General features: G+C 40.8%; 1 non-coding gene across 1 annotated transcript; it reads right to left on the bottom strand.

Annotated features, from left to right (window-relative positions):
• Positions 1-409: 409 nt before the first annotated feature.
• Positions 410-516, bottom strand: LOC148932797 (small nucleolar RNA R71). The gene has a single exon (XR_016136071.1). It is a non-coding gene; the product is annotated as a small nucleolar RNA R71 (small nucleolar RNA).
• Positions 517-18732: the final 18216 nt, after the last annotated feature.

Below are 18732 nucleotides of genomic sequence, written 5' to 3'. Positions count from 1 at the left end.
AGATGCGGAGAGAGCAGCCCGAGAAGCCATGGAAAAGAAGAACAGAGAAACATTACCAGTGATGAACATGTTCAATCATGGGAATATGATCACTTTTCCTAACGGCCCTCGTATTGATGCTAACAATTTTGAGTTACGCATGCCCCTTATCCAAAGGGTCGAGCAAACTCCTTTTGCAGGTAGGGCGACTGAAGACGCTAACCGCCTTCTCTCCAAATTCGTGGAAATCGCAAACACTCTGAAATTAAATGGTGTCGACGACGATGCCATACGGGTAAGACTTTTTCCATTCTCATTGATTGATTCAGCTAAGGAGTGGTTTGAGTGTATGCCACCAGAAAAGGTCTCCACATGGAAGGACATCGTAGCTACCTTCCTCGACAAATACTACCCGCCAGGCACTATTTTGAAGCTCAAAAGTGAGATCTTTCAGTTCACACAAGGCCATGACGAGCCCCTCTATGAGGCATTTGCTCGTTTCAAAGCTCTTCTTTGAAAGTGCCCAAACCATGGTTTTTCCATAGACCATCAGGTAGGAATCCTCTATAATGGATTTAATGAGAAAATATGTGCTATGCTTGATTCAGGGGCAAATGGAGGATTTCTAAGAAAGACAGGAGAGGATGCCATGGCGGTGATCGAGGAGTTCGCCACAAACAGTCGGGGGTGGTCGAAGGAAAGGCATGCCAAGAGAAGAGTAGCAGCCATAGAAGAGGCCGAAGAAAGTTCTTTTGCTAAGGAGTTAGCAGAACTTAGAGTCAGGATTGATCAAATGGACATCTCGAGGAAGGAAGATCCAATTCCGGCAACTTCCATAGTGGCGGTCAAGGCAGCCGAAACTGCCATATCAACTGTGGAAGAAATCAACTACGTGCAAGGAGGCGGTCCCAGAAACTACAATAACAATTATCGCCCTAATCAGGGGGGCGGTAATTTCAATAATTATAATGGGAACCGTCCGCACCCAAAGGCAGCAGCAAGAGTGGATGATATTAACAAGAAGTGGGTGGCAAAGCAGAAATCTGGGGACTGCCCAGTCGCCGGTGGACCGCCGAACACCCCGCAGCGGCCCGCCACTAAGAAGGCAGAATCGTCCACTAAGCAGGAGCTTGTGCGGCACAACGGGATTGTACTCCCTTTTCAGCCAAAGAGGAAGTTCAAGCTTGAAGAGCAGTTCAAGCAATTCCTTAACATGTTTTGCAAAGTCCATACTAACATTCCACTTGTTGAATCGTTGCAGGAGATACCAAAGTATGCAAAGCTACTAAGGGAGGCGATAATGAGGAAAAAAAAGCCGACTAAAGCCGACCTTAAGCTACCGCATCATTGCAGCGAGATCATCCAAAAGGAAAGGGCAGTGAAGCAAAGAGATCCGGGCCAGTTCATCATTAGGTGCCGAATTGGAGAAGGGAAGGTTGACAAAGCACTGTGCGACTTAGGATCGTCCATCAATCTCATGCCACTGAAGTACTACGAAAAGCTCAACATCGGGCCACTCAAATCTTCAGATGTAACACTTAGGTTGGCCGATAACTCGTCCATCAAGACTGTAGGTATGATTGAGGATGTCTTAGTTAAAGTTGATGATTTTATTTTTCCTGCCGACTTTATTGTGCTTGACATGAAAGTAGACAAGAACGTCCCTCTAATCTTAGGGAGAGATTTTCTTGCCACTTGCAAAGCTTTGATTGATGTAGGTCGTGGCGAGATCACAATCAGTGATAATCATGGTCAATCCACCTATAAGATCGAGAACGAGATGCTAAAGTTTGAGGAGGCAAAGCGGGAAAAAATGGAACAACAGTGCAGAGCAGTCATGGCTACCGACTTGACCAAGTCCAAAGATCTCTTTGAAGCGGAGGATCCTTCTACCTCCACTATCTACATTGTCAAAGAGGTAAGACACTCTTCTAAAAAGGGTGATGCTAATTCTTCTACATCTGCTCCACAGAAGAAGAAACAGAAGAGAAAGAAAACACCCAAAGAGGACCCCGAGATATACGTCATCAAAACGAAAGAGGGGAAGTACAAGTGGTGGAAGAAGCTAGGGACCAAATTGCTCCCTATGCCAATTTTCAACACTCGAGTTATTGATCCGCCCAACTAGTGGGCCACTTCAAGTCGAGCTAACGACTTTAACAAAAGCGCTTATTGGGAGGCAACCCAATTTTCTTTTATTTTTTTTTATTTTCTCGTTTTTTTATGTTCTGTTAAAAAAAAAAAAAAAAATTGGTGGCGGTCGCCGCACTTAAAGCACGGCGGTCGCCACACGTGTGTTAACATGTGCAGGAAGGATAGGGCCTAGGGCAGGCTTAGGGCGGGCCAGAGTAACCGCTGCACGGGCCGCGGCGGCCCGCCAGGATTGCTGTTTACGAAGGCCCGTGTGGCGGCCCGCCACGAGAGACGCGGCGGTCGCCACACGCAGTCCAGAGACGGGATTTCCACCATAAAAGGTATGTTTTCCATTCCTTTTCACATTCCTTCTCAAATTCCTTCCTTGCACACAACCCCCACCTATATAAATCACCAAATTCACACACCCACACTATCATTCTCTCAATTCTCTCAAAGTCTAGATCTCTTCTTCTACAAATTCTCTCCACAAAAAGGTATGAATCCTAACTCAATTTCTGGGTTTTTCTTTACTTCTTCCATGGATTGTGCTTTATTTTGGGTGAATTGTTCGGTAGAATCTCTTAATTCATGATGGGGGATGATTATGTGTATGAATTTTTGAATTCTATGGTTTAAAATTTGCTTGGTTGGTGATTATTAAGTTGTGAATGATGATTCTCTCTTGGTTTTTAGAGTTTAAAAGTAGCAATCATGTTCATAGCATTGTGAGGCTATTATTACTTCCATGAATTGCAATATTTGTGATTTTATTGATATTGTTGGTTTTTATGGATATTTGGTTGATACGTCTCTGCATGGGGGATGAATTCACGTTGGGGGATGATTTTTTGTGTCCTAATTTGGTTGTTTTTGCTTAAAATGTTATTATGCTAAAAATTAGGATGCTATTTTACCCAAGCTTGCATATAAGTTCTTATCTCTTGATTTTTACTTGGTTGAATGCAAGTTTAGGGGAACTTTTGATCTCCTACTTGTTGATGCTCTTTTAAGAGTGTAATTTCTTTTGTAGGATAATGGGATCAAAAGGGAAACCGGAGAATGCAAAGAACTTTGGCATTAGCCTTGCCACGGAAGAGCAAAAGGCTATGTAGAAGAAAGTGTCGGCCCGAGAAACGGCACCTTCTAGATATCCCCACGATTTCCCTCTCCAAACTTTGGGGATCATGGAGGATTTTTGGAAGTTGTGCGACGTGGGTGATGGGAATGGCCTCATCTATATGTTCCAAAGGAAGTGGCCATCGTTTCGAAAGTATACTCTCGAGTTCCTCAGCTCGCTAAAGGTTACTAAGGATCGCCGCCAAAATTTTCCACTTAGCATCGATTTCCGCCTAGGGAACCGTTGGCACTCGCTCACCATGGAAGAGCTTAGTGGGATCTTCCATTGCTTCGACCCCAACCCCGAAGAGGACAATGAATATGAATTTTCCGAGGTTTGGGGGGCGATGACAAATGAGCAAGAGCATGCAGCGGGCTATGCCAAGTCTTCATCAATTCGCAACCCCGTCTTGAGGTACCTCCATCGTGCTATGACTCAGCTTATGTTTGCTCGTATCGATTGGGGAAGTGTCTCCCAAACGGAGCTCAACGTGATGTGGTGCCTACTCAACAAGAAGGGAATCGATTATGGGACCCTCTTTACTTACTATGTGGATAGGATCACGAAGAAAGACGGGGGCGTCATTTGTTGTGGGGGGATTGATTACGGCAATTGGCGAACATTTGGGGGTCTCTTTTGCCGGTATGACGGAGGATGGTGGAGAAAAGTTTATCACTTATGAGGTGCTATTTTCGGTGGGGCTTTTGAAGACCGATCATTAGGGTCAAGGGTATTTTATGCAAGTAGCGGGGGATCACTTTCCCGTTCCACTCCGCAATTGACCAAGGTCGATGTTTGGGCAAACCAAGCCAATTGGAAGCTCGACACACCCGCCCACCGGAGAGCTATCGAGGCTAACCCCGTCAATGGGGAATTTAGAAAGAGGAACATTCCCTCTCGCATTCCTCAATTTGAGCCCGATGAGGATTCCGCATTTGATGCCATTGATAACTATGAAGAAGGCGCGGAGCATTCACAAGCTCAAAGGAGTGAAACACCGCCACCACCGCAATCCCAACCACGACGAGAAGAGGAAGAAGAAGAAGAGGAAGTGGAAGGACATCGCCGCCGGACAAGAGCGAACCGCCGCCGCGGGAGGCCAAATCCGGAAGAGGAGTTTCAAGTCAACACCTCCGCCCAATTAGGAGAAATTTTCTCCTATATGCAAAACATGTCCAACGCTTGGGACAATCGATGGGCGGAGCAACAAGCGGAGAATGCTTACAACCGCCAAGGGTGGACGGCTCAAGGCGATTGGCGCACGGCGGAGCAAGAATTTTGGGAGCAACAACGTTTGGGAGACGTTCATCGGCGTCAACAATATGAAGAGCTCCGAAGGATGGCCGCCGAAGCTAGAGAGGAACGAGAGACAATGAGGAGTGATATCACGTACCTCGTTGGAGCTTTCGAGGATCTTAGCGCCCGTTTCCCTCCACCTCCTCAAGATTGAAGAAGTCAAGCTCGATGACTTTAAATGAGCATTTGTACCATGTTTTTGGATATTTTTGAGACGATTTATTCCCTTGTTTCAACAATTTTTGCTTTAATTTTAAGTATTTTTGGTTTTGGTTTAATTTTGTGCTTTGCAAAAATTTTCGCAGGTTCTGACCTCTCCGTGGCGACCGCCGCAAGCTCTGCGGCGGTCCGCCACCTGAACGCTGGAAAGCATCTTTGACGTGCGGCGACCGCCGAACAGCTGCGGCGGACCGCCACCTGGGCACAATTTTCCAGCGCGATTTTTCGAAATTTTTCGAATTTTCGCCCCGCTCAACCTCTACGCGAAATTTTTCAGGGTACGTTTTTGTTTTCAGTAGTTTACTCACGTCCCTACCGACTCTACAAACTTATTTTACACTTTGTTGTAAATAAGTTTGGGGGGATGAAGTGGTGGACCGTGAGTTTAGGGTTTTCTTTTTGTTTGTTTTTGCTTTAATTTTCCAAAAACCCGTAGGAGATTTTTGTGTTCTAAAAATGTTTTCTTGAATCCATGTCATGAACATAACATGAAGAACTTAGAAACACGCATGCTTAGGGACACATTAGACCGAGTTGCCAATGATATTATATTCCATCTATGTTTAAGTGTGGCTTAACGTTTTGATATGATGGTTGGGTGAAAAGGTGCATAATTAGTGAATTGCTTGTTCGCCTTGAATCGTGCTTTTACCTTGTGAGATTTGAGCCTTAAATTCTTTCTTGTGTGATTTATCTGTATGCATGTATATGTTTCTAGAACTTGCTCCTAGTCTGCCTAAGTTTACATAGTGTTTAAGTTGATTTAGGAGGATGTTAGGCCGTCTTTTCTTAGCTACTTTTATATCCAAAATTTTCGACCCTCTCAAATTTTTCCTTTGGAGCCAATTTTGAGCCTTTGAGCCTTTTCTTTGGAAGCCAAAATAAATGGGGGGACAATTCCTTGGGTTAGTATAGTTTTTGTTATCTTCTTTTGTAAAGGAATTGGAGAGATAAGGAGGAAAGTATAAAAAGTAGTGTGCTTAATATTAAGAAAGTACAAGTTGTGAAATTGAGAAAAATTCCAAATATGTGCTTGATCTTAGGAAAAAAAAAAGAAAGGATGTGTAAAAAAAAAAAAAAAGAAAAAAAAAATGTGTGAAAGGTTGTGAAAAGAAAATAAAATCAAAGGATTGAAAGTAAATTGAAGGAGAAAAATAAAGTGTTAGAAGTGCCTTAAGTTTTAGAAAAGTGGAGTCATCTTAACTCTACTTGGGATATTTTTATATATGAGTCACTTTTTAGCCAAATATTCCTCACCTACCAAAGAGCCTACGTTACAACCGAAAAGAAAGACCTTTCGGACTTTTGATGCTTAATCACATTGAGTAGAGGAGGGATTAGACTTTGAGCAAGCCTATGGTAAACTTTGCATGATGCATGATTTGAGTGATTTACACTTTACCTTTATACACTTTGAGAGTGAGAGAAAGAACACTTCCCATCTTTGGAAGTTTGCCACATGTGAGTGCTTGAATTCAAGGTGTTCCACGAGTTAGTAATGAAAGTGCACTATTAAGCCTTGCTTGATTTGATTGTGTTAATCCATGCTTAATCTATTCTTTCATCTTTTGAGGCAATTATGACGTCTAGTCCTTGTGCATTCCGTGCGTCTATTCTTGTGTCTTTAGTGTTTTGTTCGAGGACAAACAAAAATGTAAGTTTGGGGGAGTTGATACGCCCGGATTTTGCACTGTTTTAAGGCCATTATTTGGTCAGTTTTTGTTATCTAAATCACTCTACATGTCCATTATTTGCATATTCTATACATTTTGGTATTTTGACGTGTTTTGTGAGAAATGTGCATATTTGAGCCGAAAAGGGGAGTAAAAACGCATAGTCTGGAAATCTGGAGTCAGACGGCGACCAGCGACCGCCGCCAAGTTGTACGGCGACCGCCGGCGCCCGGCGGTCAGAGCTATGTGGCGGCCCGCCTCGGAAATTTACGCTAGGAGAAGAGTCTCGCCCGGCGACCGCCGGAGGACATGTGGCGGTCCGCCACCGAAGGGTCAGAGTCTCTAGACTCCAACGCGGCGACCGCCGGCCAAGGTGCGGCGGCCCGCCGGAGAAAGGCGGCGAATCCGACCAGCCCTAGATTTGCTCCAAGATTTACCAAATTTTGAAGATCTTTTCCTTCTATGATGAGGAATAATCTTCCCCTATAGAGTGTGACTACTTGCAACATTCATAGAGATCAAAAAGAGTTTTTTTCACACAACAAGAACACATTCACAGAGAAAGAGAGTGACTACTTGCAACATTCATAGAGATCAAAAGCTAGAGTACTTCAATTGTGCAAGGAGTTGGAGAAGGATTTCAAGAACATCAAGAACGACAATGATTCAACCTACGGGTTTTATTTGCTTTAGTTTTATGTTCAAATTGTTTTCCCTTCAATCTATGTTTTTAGTTTATTCAGTCATGTGTAACTAAACTCATAGGATTCTAGGGATGTGTTAGTAGCAACTTTGGTTATACAATTCCGTTTTCTATTTAATATCCGTTTTGTTTTTACTTTGTTTCTTCCCTAAGTTAATCATGATGCTTCATAATTGAGTGACACAATTATGTATGATTCAATACAACTTGCTTCATAACTGTGACAGAGTTCTAGCGAGTTAGATCCACTTAGTAGACACTACAGTTAGCTTCCTTTAAAACGGCACTGTTAATTGAGAGTGAGAGCTTTTCAAGGGTCTTAGGAGCTTTTTGGAGTTACGTGTTAGGATTGACAACCCTAATGTTAGTAATCAACGTTTGTATCGCATGAGCATAAGCTAGGTGACTCGTCCTTTCAAAGTATTAACTGTGCTAGGGTATTGTAGTTTGGAATTTGTATAACCATAAAAGTGAAAGCACATCCCTGGAATTCCCCTTATCTCTATACTTTTCTCTCCGTGATTTGCTTGCATTTAGTTGTTTACTGTTTTTAATATTTACTGTTTTCAAAAGTTTCCAAAAATTCTTGTTTCTCCAGATAGTAATTGAGTTCTAGTAGAAGATAGACACTTTGTGTACATCTTCCCCGTGTTCGATACCCGGTACTAACCTTTTGCTATACTATACCTACTCTGTATACTTGCAGGTATTTATAGTGCAAATAAAAAGTGCATCAAAAACCCGGCATGTCCTAGAAAGCTCCTAACTCCCTTTTCCGTCGTGGGTGGTGGGAGTTGCTCAATTGCCACTATCTTTGCTCTATCAACCTCGAGCCCTGCAGCAGAAATCTTGTGGCCTAACACTATTCCATCTCTAACCATAAAGTGACATTTTTCCCAATTCAAAACAAGGTTAGTTTCTTCACAACGCTGCAACACACTTGTTAGATTTTCAAGGCAGTGATCAAAAGAAGTACCATAAACAGAAAAATCATCCATAAACACTTCCATTATTTTCTCAATCATGTCATGGAAAATTGCCATCATACATCTCTGAAAAGTAGCTGGAGCATTACATAAACCAAATGACATTCTCCTAAAAGCATAAACTCTGTATGGACACAGAAATGCAGACTTATGTTGATCTTCTGGGGCAATTAAAATTTGATTATAACCCGAATACCCAGCAAGAAAACAATAGTACTCATATCCTGCTAGCCTATCTAAAATCTGATCTATAAAAGGGAGTGGGAAGTGATCTTTCCTAGTAGCAGCGTTCAAAGCACGGTAATCAATACAAACTCTCCACCCGGACACAACTCTAGTGGCTATCAATTCATCATTCTTTCCTTGCACAACTGTCATACCACCCTTCTTAGCTACAACTTGAGTTGGACTAACCCATTCACTATCAGAAATGGCATAAACAATTCCTGCATCTAACCACTTGATGACCTCTTTCCTAACCACATCTTGCATAATTGGATTAAGTCTTCTTTGATTTTGAACCTTAGGTTTATACCCTCATCTAACAAAATTTTATGCATGCACAAAGTTGGGCTAATCCCTTTAATGTCAGAAATAGACCATCCAATAGCACTTCTATGTTTCCTAAGGACTCTCAACAACTTATCGAGCTCAGATACAGATAGGGAAGAAGATACAATTACCGGATATGTTTCATTTTCTCCAAGGAATGCATACTTTAAGTGAGTTGGCAATGGTTTTAGCTCAACTTTGTTTCCCTTTTCTTTCTCCTTTTCTTTCTCTTCATCCTCGTTCCTTAATGGAAGGAATTTTTTATGACAATGAGGGATCTCTTCGGCGGAATCAAGTGCTCCTACAAAATCAAGTAATTCAGAGTTAACATCGGTTATTTCATTAATACAAGAAGAATAAAGAGATTGAAATAGGCATCGCTCAAGTTGATCATGTGAAGAGTTGATCTCGGCCACTCCTTCAACACAATCTTCCACCACTTGCACATACTTGCAATGCTCTATCATCTCCACTTCTTCATCATCATGTACTTTCATCACCTTGTAGATGGAAAAAGTAATGCTCTCATTGTCAAGGCGAAGTGTAAGTTCTCCTTTTGCCACATCTATCATTGCCTTCCCTGTAGCAAGGAAAGGTCTTCCCAAAATCAATGGGATCTTTTGGTCCTCCTCCATATCTAGCACAACAAAGTCCACCGGATAGATAAAGTTATTTACTTTCACTAGAATATCTTCCACAATGCCTTTAGGATATGTGACTGTTCTGTCTGCCATTTGGAGTGTGATAGTAGTAGGCTTCAATGTTCCAATCTTAAGCTTTCTGAAGAATGATAGGGGCATAAGATTAATGCTTGCCCCTAAATCACATAATGCTCTCCCCACTTGATTGTCCCCCACTATGCAAGAAATAGTGAAGCTACCGAGATCCTTAAGCTTGGCTGGCAGTTTCTTGTGAATTATCGCACTGCAGCTCTCTGCCAAGTTGACAGTTTCGTATTCTCCCCACCTTCTTTTCTTGGAGATAACATCCTTCAAAAACTTGCATAGTTTGGCATCTCTTGCAAAGCTTCCACCAATGGTATATTGATTTGCACCTTCCTGAAGATATCAAGAAATTTGGAGAATTGCTCATCCATCTTTTTCTTCTTCATCTCAAATGGGAAGGGCACCTTGACTGTCGTAGGAATAGGCGGAGAGGGCATCTTTTCTGGCACTGATTCTTTCTCTGTCTGACCGTCGACCTTGTTCTTCCCCTTAGATTTCTCTTCTGCTTTGCCATCTTCCGCTGGAGTACTCTTCTTTTCCTCTATAGGCATGGAAGGTCCTTCATAGCTTTTACCGCTCCTCAAATTTATGGCCTTGCAGTCCTTGGGATTGTTTATGGTTTGTGCTGGCAATTGGCCTGGCTGATGATGGACACCCACAGCTTGAGAGATTTGGCTTATCTGAGTATCAATGCTCTTCATATGCACATTCAAGCTTTGCACGTCGTTTTCAACCTTCCCCAACCTTTGACTAGTGCTCTCCATGTACTTGTCAGTTTTCTCCATGTACTTGGTAGTCTGATTCATGAATGCTGCCAAGATATCTTCAGTAGTAGGCTTTTTCTGCTGTTCTACCAACCCATTAGACACTGTGAATCCTGGCGGTGGTTACAGAGCATTGTTGGGATTCCCATATGAAAGATTGGGATGCATCTTGTTACCATAATTGTTGTAGTTACCACCACCTTGGTTGGAGCGATAGTTGTTGAAGTTCCTATTATTTCCTCCTTGGTGCACATAGTTCACATTTTCAATTCCTCCCTGCAGTTCTGGTCCGGGCTGTCTCATCTCCATGATTCCCAATTGAGTGGTTAAAAGATCTAGCTGTTGAGACAGCTTGTCTATTCTATCATCTTCTACAACAGAGGTCACCCTGTATGACGTGTTTCTTTCATTATTCCATTCTTCATCAGTGGAAGCTACTCTCTCAATCACTTGCATGGCATCATTCTCTCCTAATTGAAGTAGTGCTCCTCCGGCGCTCAAATTCAGTTCACGCATTGCATCTGGAGTACATCCCCTATAAAAAGTTATGACTTGGTGTCCCAGACTTAGACCATGTTTGGGGCATCTTTTCAGCAGTGTCTTGAATCTACCCCATCCTTCTCGGATTGTCTCATGAGGCTTCATCTTAAAGTGAATTATCTCTACTTGCTTCCTTAGAACTTCACTGGGTGGGAAATACTTCTCCAAAAATAAGTCTACCATGGCATCCCACGTTTTAACAGATCCTGACCCCATGTTGTCGTACCAGTCTCTAGCATCATCTCTCAAGGAAAATGGAAATAGCCTTAATCTGATTTGTTCATCTCTCACCCCATTAAGCTTCACCGTGTTACTGATCTGAATAAACTTAGTAAGATGCTTGTTGGGATCTTCATTGGCCTTCCCCGCGAAAGCATTAGCCTCAGCCATATTTAGCAATCCTGGCTTGAGATCAAAATGATTGGCATCGATCCCATCGTTGCCAATTGGTGGGTCCTCTACCCCTCTGTAAGCGTACATGTTTTGCACTGGCACCATGGCTTGTTGTTCATTTTTTTCTTTAACATGTTTCACCAAATCTGCAAGTTGTAGTTGGAGCTGTTGGACTACCGGATCTGGATGTGGTGCATTGTTCTCTCCGTTGTCCGCCATTGTTATTGCAACAAGAATGGGCGGTTCTCTCTTATGAGGCGAAAGTGATCGCCTTTGGTTGAGCCTTCTCTGAGCGTTTCTCCTTCGATTGGATGCTCGATCTCAGGATCAAATAACTCTAATGGTTGCCCCTTAGAGCGAGTGAGCATACAACCTGAAAAGAAAAACACGAAAGTGAGAATAACTCAAAAAGAAAAGAAAAATAAAGCAAGTAAAATCTAAATTAGTAATCTTAATTTTTATCACGATATTAGGCTATAGTAACACAAAATTGTCCCCGGCAACGGCGCCAAAAACTTGACTCAACTTATTTTTAACACAAGTATACCCGCAAATGTACGGGGCTAATGTAGCAAATAGTAAGCAAAGAGTATCGTATCCACAGAGACAATTAGTGTCAACCTAATTACCACGAACCAACCTCAACTACTATCTAGATGAATCGGTAAGTTTGGGTTTTCTAAATCTACTTAAAAGCAAAGTAAAAACAATTAAAAACAACTAGAGAACTAAAAGCAAATAAGAGAAAGCGGATGTAGATCAAGGATGAGGAGGGTAGAATCCTACGGGATCGATAACAACTATCCTATGCTCAACTAACTTCCTAACTATGCCAACAAAGGATCTCAAGGGTTATTAAGCTATCACTACGATAAAACTATATCTTTTCTCAAAGCATATAATTTGTAGATTGCTACCTAGAACCGAAGTCTCCTTCCTAGAACTAAGGTAACAACTCCTAATAGCTCCTAAGATACTTAGCTTCATTCAAAGGCTCAAATCTCTCGATTATATTGGCAAAGACGTCAATTTCTTCTCTTTCAAATTAAACTACTCACTTCCCAGTTCTTGTAGTAAAATCCACATGCATTTATAAGGTGATCAGTCAAATAAACGTATAAGCACAGAAGAAATCAAAATAACCACATGAGCCAAGACATAGAAAAAGGAAATCAATTAAACATAAGAATCATTGTATCTCCCCCGTAGAACTCTACGAAGGATTTAGTTACTCATGTTCAACACAAAAGTCAAAGAAATATTCAAAAACATTGTTTGAACAAGAATAAAACTAAAAGTAGAAACTCCTAGAATTGGATTGGGCGGATTGGAGGTCTCGTCTTCAATCTTACGATGAATACTCGTCCACTGCTCGTTCTTCTCTTCTTTCTAGGTGAAAAAGTGGTATTTTTGAGGTAGGAGGCGTGTAGAATGTTCATTAGGTTAAATAGGGCTCGAAATTTCCTTGTTTGGATCTGTCGGCCGAACCTGGCGGGTCGCCAGGTTCGTTGTACGGTGAAGCTGGCGAGTCGCCAGCTGCTCTCGGCAATTCTGGGCGAAGGACCTGGCGAGTCGCCAGGTTGGTACTGATGCGAAACTGGCGGTTCGCCAGCCTCGTGCTGCAATTTCGTCCTTTTTCCACCTTTCGCCATTTAAGCTCATTTTCGACCCTTTTTCTACACATTCTTCACAAAATGGTCAAAATACCAATAACATAAAGAAGTAGCTATAAACCATGTCTCAAAATAGATAATATACGATCAAATTCAAGTAAAACTACCCTCTAAAATCATGTAAAATCCAAGTGAATCACTCTAGTAGTCGAGTCATGTTTGGCTTCGACATCTACTCATACTTGGGTCATTGATACTGGAGCAACTAATCATATATGTTTTGATCCTGACTTAATGCCGGTGACAAGACGGTTACATGACGTGAGATCGAAGTCCAGCTGGGCGACACTACGAAAGTGGCGGCCGTTGCAGTTGGAGACGTTTATTTACGTTTTTCTAGTGATAGATTTTTTATTTTGAAAAATGTTTTGTTGATACCTTCTTTTAGAAGAAATTTAATTTCAGTTTCTAAATTGTCTTATGATGGATATTCGATTTCTTTTAATAACAATTGCGTTATTAAGAAAGATGGTTCTTATATCTATTGTGGTATCATGGAAAACAATCTGTACATAATCACTTCTACACAATTTAATCAACGTAAATCAGAACTCAATGCTACATCAAAAATTTCTAAGAAAAGAAAAGAACCTTCAAGTTCAATGAATGATATGTACTTATGGCACCTTAGACTTGGTCATGCCAACGAAAGAAGGATTCATGCGATGGTTGATCAAGATCTTATCAAAGGTCTTGAGAAGGAACCATTTTCGAAGTGTGAATCCTGTCTCGAAGGCAAGATGACTAAGAGACCTTTTAGGTCAAAGGGAAATAGGGCTACGGAAGTACTTGAGCTCATTCATACTGATGTGTGTGGACCAATGTCAACCGAGGCAAGAGGCGGCTATCGATACTTCGTCACCTTTATAGATGACTTCTCGAAAGTTGGATACGTCTATTTGATGCGCTACAAGTCTGAAACTTTTGACAAGTTCAAGGAGTTTAAGGCTAAAGTAGAGACGCGTCATGGTAAGACTATAAAATGCTTGCGATCTGATCGCGGAGGCGAATACCTAAGTGCCGAGTTTTTGGACTACTTATCAGTAGCGGGAATACAATCCCAAACGACTGCGCCGGGCACACCCCAACAGAATGGCGTAGCTGAAAGAAGGAATAGGACCTTGTTAAATATGGTCCGCTCGATGATGAGTTATGCACGGTTACCAATTTCATTTTGGGGCATGCGTTGCTTTCGGCAACCTATCTCTTAGACCACTTACCTTCTAAATCGGTTCCTACTACCCCATATGAGTTGTGGAATGGGCGAAAACCCAATCTAGAACATCTCAGAGTGTGGGGGTGTCCGGCTCATGTATTGGAAAAGGATCCAACTAAGCTGGAATCTAGGACGGAGGTTTGTGTGTTTATAGGATACCCTAGAGGAACGAAAGCTTATGAATTCTATAGTCTCAGAGATCAGAAAGTGATTGTGAGCACTCATGCCACATTCTTAGAGGAAGACTATGTAATGAATCATAAGCCCAACAGTGAGATAGCTCTTGAAGAGCTAACTCAAGTCACAACTTCCATTAACCAAGAACAATTACCTAGTGTAACAACAATTCCAGAAATTTCAACTAATACACCAGATATTGTAGTGCCGCGTCGCAGTGGGAGGGTCTCTCATGAGCCCGAAAGATACATTGGTTTGGGAGAGTGCATGGATCACTCCTCGGACAGCAATGTACTTGATCCCTGGAATCTTGCAGAGGCGCAGGCAGATGTCGATCATTGTGAATGGGTGAAAGCAATGGATTCAGAACTACAATCAATGGTAGACAAAGACGTCTATGATTTGTCTGTCCTACCCAAAGGCTGTACTGCCATTGGGAGCAAGTGGATATACAAACGTAAACGTGGACTCGATGGATGAGTTAAAGTCTTTAAGGCAAGACTAGTGGCTAAGGGGTATACCCAAAAGGAAGGCATCGATTATGATGAGACCTTCTCCCCAGTGGCCATGCTCAAATCGATCCGTATACTTTTGTCTATAGCAGCTTACATGGATTGGGAAGTATGGCAGATGGACGTTAAGACTGCGTTTTTAAACGGGTGTCTTGAGTAGACCATCTACATGGAACAACCCGAAGGCTATGTGGTAAAGGGCAAGGAACACATGGTTTGGAAGCTTAAGAAGGCCATTTATGGCCTCAAGCAAACATCTAGATCATAGAACCAGTGTTTCGATCAAACTGTTCAAAAGTTTGGATTCGAAAAATTCCCTAATGAAAGTTGTGTGTATAAGAAGGTTAAAAAGGGAAATGTTGTGTTCTTAGTTTTGTATGTAGATGACATTCTTCTAATTGGAAACAATAAAAAGATGTTGTCATCAGTACGAACTTGGTTGTCCAGCCAGTTCGAGATGAAAGATATGGGTGATACGGGACACATTCTCGGTATCAAGGTTCTTAGGAACCGAGCTAAGAGAATGTTGTGCTTATCCCAAGAATCTTACATCGAAACAGTACTTAGACGCTTTAGCATGCAAGATGCCAAGAAAGGTTTCCTACCTTTTAGACATGGCATCCATTTATCTCAAGAGATGTGTCCTAAGACAACATCTGAGATAGCAGAGATGAGAAGAATACCATATGCCTCGGCAGTTGGTAGTCTCATGTATGTTATGCTTTATACTAGACCCGATATCTGCTTTGCTGTTGGCATGGTAGCAAGATATCAATCAAATCCCGGCCAAGGACATTGGACTGCCGTAAAGAACATACTCAAGTACCTTAATCGGACTAAGGACTATGTTCTAGTTTACAATGCAGTCGAGCTCTGTCCTTTAGGATATACAAATTCAGATTTTCAAGCTGATGTAGATTTGAGAAAATCAACTTCCGGATATGTGTTTACGTTAGGAGGTGGAGCCGTAATTTGGAAGAGTGTAAAGCAGAAATGCATTGCAGACTCTACCATGGAAGCCGAGTATGTGGCCGCTTCGGAGGCTGCAAAAGAGGTTGTATGGCTTAAGAACTTCCTTCTGGACTTAGGTGTGGTTTCGAATATGCCCAAGAGCATCACCATCTATTGTGACAATTCTGGTGCTGTGACAAATTCGAGAGAACCACGGGCTCATAAAGCGAGCAAGCACATAGAAAGGAAGTATCATATTATACGAGATATAGTGCAGAGAGGAGACATAAAAGTGGTCAAGATTGAGTCAGAAAACAACCTGGCAGATCCTTTCACGAAGGCATTAGCGGTAAAGCCGTATGAAAGCCATGTTGAAGGAATGGGAGTTCGACTAATTCAAGACCTCAATCCGCTTTCAGTATAAGTGGGAGAATTGACGTTAGTTAGCAAATTTTTTTGTATACTCAAAAGTGTTTTGAGTATAAGTGGGAGATTGTTAGAGTTTGTATACTAGAAATCACGTTTCGAGTGATTGAATACTGTAAAACTCTTATTTTATTTTCCAAGGAATAAAACAGATTATTTTTGTCATAATGTTGTTATGTTTTACATTTAATGGATGTTAATGCATGTTTAAATGTATAAGTTAACTTAACAAAGTCTAAGTCTTTGTTTTAGTAGACCGGTTGTGGGCGTCGTCCACTTTAAGGTAACACGGTCAGTTCTAAACAAAGAAAAAGATGAATTTCACAACCTAGATGGAATTTGACTATCCATCGAGAAAGGTTGCAATGTCAGTCCGCATATTTCTAAGCCTTACTGAAATAAGATGACATTGGTGTTGTATAGCACTGAACGGATCTAACAACAAGACTTGTCCTTGGGCTATCTACTGAAAGGCGAGGTCTTGATAATATTTGTTTCTTAATCAATGTAGGTTAGCATTGAGCATACGGTATTGATTATGCACTACTTTGACTTATCAAATGGTGCGGGTTTTTCGTAACCCAATTATCCTGATATATTGGGTAGTGGTGATCAATATCTAGCGGTGCTAGGATTGCTATTATATTGAATCGTGCACGGGGAGAGTCTCGTTTGATAATGTCCTCAAGAGGAGCGCGAAACAAGGTTTTATTATTCGGAACCTAGCTAGTTGGAGTGTGATTACTCTATGAATAATAAATAAGCGTTTCATGCTAAGTCCACTCTTGGAATTAATAAGAAGTTAATTAATTAAGTCAATAGCAGACATTAATTAATTAATGGACATTTTAATCTTAAGCACGGGAAATGAAAGTTAAACGGAAACCCGGATTACTTGTAATTTCGGATTTGGATGGGGAGAGTTCAATATTACTTCTGTAGTGGCTGCTCGTAATATTCCAATTATAACTTATATTAAATTGTGGGTTCAATTTAATTAGTAAAAAGTAAATTGGATGAGCCCATATCCAAAACCTTCCATAGATCCTTGTCTGGGCCCAAAAGGAACTTAATATAAATAGGAGAATAAAGGAGACAGAAATAACACAATTTCATTATTTGTAATTTTCGAAAATTTCAGCCTCCCCAGCTGTAGGAATTTTCGAATTCCACTCCTATTCCCAAAAGGATTTCTTGTCTTCTTTATTTAAGTCCTAGTATTCTAGTAAGATCAGCCGACACTGATATTGGGATACAGTTCGGGAACCAGAGAGAAGATTTGTGGTCTAGTACTCAAAGCATAACGTGGAGAAGAAGCTAGCCATCTTCAATTCTTTGGAGAATTAATTAGGTATTTTTCTGCTCCGTAGAAAAGTATGTTTTAGGTTTCAATATTCTTAAAGCATGATTAATTCAAGTTATGAGCATGATACATGTGATAATTATGCGAATAGATTTTATCTAAATAATCTGCTAAATAGATCTGATTATTATGTGATGAATTTATGTGAGCGCTTCCGCTGCCAACACCTTCAGAAGCACTATATCAATACTAAATGTGTGGTGCATATCCGTTTAACTAATTAAATTACCCGAAAATCTAGGTAGACCCATTGATATTCGTCACACCTAACTAATTAAATTAAAGTAAAAAATTTACTAATTTTTTTTTATTTGCCCCTCACGAGTTGTACAACAATCTGGGTCACAGCAGAATGGTTCTTCATTCGATTCTTAAATTCTTGTTTATTTGATTCTTGAGTAAATATTTTCTAACGTGCCTCATAACAGTACTAGATACTCCCTCCGTTCTAAGTAACAAAGGCGTTTCATTTTGAGCACTCATTTTAAAAAAATAATATAAATAATTAAAGTAGAGAAAGAGTAAAGTAAGAGAGAAAATATTGTAAATAAGCCTCTTCACTACATTATTCTCTCTCTTACTTTACTCTTTCTCCACTTTAAATATTTATTATCATTTTTCCAAAATGAGAGCTCAAAACGAAATGCCTATATTACTACGGAACAGAGGTAGTACAATTTTGGGGGACGAAATCAGTATAAATAATGACGTTTTTTAACTTCAATAATTTTGGTGTACTTTGTGGAGGATAATGAGATCGAAACTTCAGTTTAGTGCGCGCTGAGGTAAATTACAAATTACGACAGATTTGCGAGCATAAAATAGAAACAACGTTGTTGATTTGTGTCCATACAAGGGGGGGCAATTAAGATGAGGCGACAAAGTGGAATCGGAATAACTTGAAATTGTAATTTTATTATTTTTATGTAGACAATAATAGTGTACCTGAAATTTATACTACCAAAAAAAAAGCTAGATAGTGACAAAAATTGGTGACATCAGCTGCTACCTCAACAATTAGTGACAGAAACAGTGTCAGTCACTAATAATGACAGAGAATTCCGTCACTAAAGAGAAGCAGTCATCTATGATTACTATCATTTGGTGGGATTAATTGATTTAGTGACGGAAAAATTCATCACTAATATTTTTTATTGACCGACCCGCCAAACTTACTATGTCACTAAAAAATACTAGTGACGGATTAGTCCGTCACTAAAGCTATTAATCCCCCCAAATGACAGAAAACATAGATGACTGCTTCGTTTTAGTGACGGAATAATCAGTCACTATTAGTGACTGACGCTTTTTCGTCACTAATGGTTGAGCTA

This window comes from Salvia hispanica, chromosome 2, assembly GCF_029641045.1.
Source record: "Salvia hispanica isolate PSC_SH4W2 chromosome 2, Shi_PSC_v1, whole genome shotgun sequence".
NCBI lineage: Eukaryota > Viridiplantae > Streptophyta > Magnoliopsida > Lamiales > Lamiaceae > Salvia > Salvia hispanica.
The sequence above is the reverse complement of the archived record's forward strand: the minus strand, read 5'-3'. Positions and strand labels throughout refer to the sequence as shown.